Source organism: Penaeus monodon, chromosome 25 (assembly GCF_015228065.2).
Source record: "Penaeus monodon isolate SGIC_2016 chromosome 25, NSTDA_Pmon_1, whole genome shotgun sequence".
In the NCBI taxonomy this organism is placed as follows: domain Eukaryota; kingdom Metazoa; phylum Arthropoda; class Malacostraca; order Decapoda; family Penaeidae; genus Penaeus; species Penaeus monodon.
In genome coordinates, this window is record NC_051410.1 from 18,095,014 (window position 1) to 18,095,245 (window position 232).

The window sequence follows — 232 nt, forward strand, 5'->3', positions numbered from 1 at the left end:
ACTACAGCAGAACAACAGCAAAACGAAGACTATCAGTGTACCCTGTTCAGACTTCAAATGAAAAAGCGTTTCATGTATCATTTGTATATACTTTAAAATAGCCTTTTTTCGAAATTTCTAGTATTACATAAAAGGATTTGTGTTTCTTAAGTTTAAAGGGAAGTAAAGAAAATCCGAAAAAACTACACGCACACATGTACGTTTCCCAAGTCTCACAATGCCAGGAGACCAA

The 232-nt window shown here is 34.5% G+C and overlaps 1 protein-coding gene across 1 annotated transcript in view; it reads right to left on the reverse strand.

Moving 5' to 3' along the window:
- LOC119589336 (sodium-dependent dopamine transporter-like) overlaps positions 1-232 on the reverse strand; it is a gene marked incomplete at its 5' end in the record, with an annotated part of 110,782 nt that overhangs the window by 1,142 nt on the left and 109,408 nt on the right. The window lies entirely within an intron of this gene.